Raw genomic sequence first — 1,371 nt, forward strand, 5'->3', positions numbered from 1 at the left:
TTTACCTGCCCACAGGGGGGGATTTAAAATGACAACTTTTTTACAAAAAATTAATTTTTTCAACTTAACTTTTGAAAGTGTTCCAGAAAGTCTGACACTATTATATATGTCTTAATTTAAAGCTAATGTAATTTACTTTATTACGAAAAAAAAAATTTCAGACTTTATTTTGTCTTCACCATGAAAATGGCTACCGAATCTCGTTTTTATTTTTTACATTTTTAACTTTATAATGCTATAACTAATTGAAAAGTGTATGGATCAACATAATTTTTTTTTGAGAAATAATATTTTTTAATATTCCCTTTATCATTTGACATATTTTATCTTAATCAGGAAATTAATAAGGAACTAGCAGATCATGTAGCTTTTGGAATAATCCATCAATTTTTTTTNTTTATCTTAATCAGGATATTAATAAGGAACTAGCAGATCATGTAGCTTTTGGAATAATCCATCAATTTTTTTTAGTTAAACACTATCTAAAGGTGTGCATCGAAGCTTTTTTTTTATAGTGATTTTAATTACTGTCAGATATCATTATACTTGATCCAACTATGCCGCGACCCCCCTGTGCTCGGTTTTTTTTATATATTTTTTATTATATTTTTGAGTTACGACAGTCGATAAAAAAACTTTTTTACAAATGTTATTCTTATTTGTTGTTAATCTAACCTTTTATAATATAGTTTTATACAATAATATGTATAAAAATAAGTATATAATATATACTTATTTTTACATATATATTATATGTGTTGGGAATAGTAAATCAGAAAATACATTTTGCAGCAATATTTTTGTAAAAAATGAAGTAGCATAAAATTGTTACTAACATTTTCTTAACACAAAAAAAAAAATTATTTTAAATTTAGAAAAAATATGTTTGCTTAAACTTCTAAACATGCTATATATTTTCAATAAAACTAAATTTATAACCATCATGGAAGTTTTTTTTCGAAAATTTATGTTAAAATAATTTATTATAACTTGGAACAGAAAATACTTATTAATAAAAATACTTGTCTAGTTTATATTTAATATGTAACACGTATGAACGCTTTTTAGATGTACTTATTTGGGCTCTAAGTATAGATTGGAATTTTTTTTTTAAGTTTTTTTAAGAACCGGATTTGACATAGAAAATATAGAAACCCCAAATTTAATCTTATTAAATATATTTTTTTGGAACCAGAACTTTACCAAAAAAAAAAAATTAGTTCTTTTAGGAGTTCCCAAAATGAATACGTTTTGTATATTAAATCAATGTATTATTTCTACATTTTATTTATTATATTCCTTAAATTATTTTATTATCTGTCTACAGAGTAATCCGCTTATCATAATCAATTTGCATTTGTAGTAATATGC

This window comes from Daktulosphaira vitifoliae, unplaced genomic scaffold (assembly GCF_025091365.1).
Source record: "Daktulosphaira vitifoliae isolate Bord-2020 unplaced genomic scaffold, ASM2509136v1 Scaffold_1, whole genome shotgun sequence".
Classification (NCBI taxonomy): Eukaryota; Metazoa; Arthropoda; class Insecta; order Hemiptera; family Phylloxeridae; genus Daktulosphaira; species Daktulosphaira vitifoliae.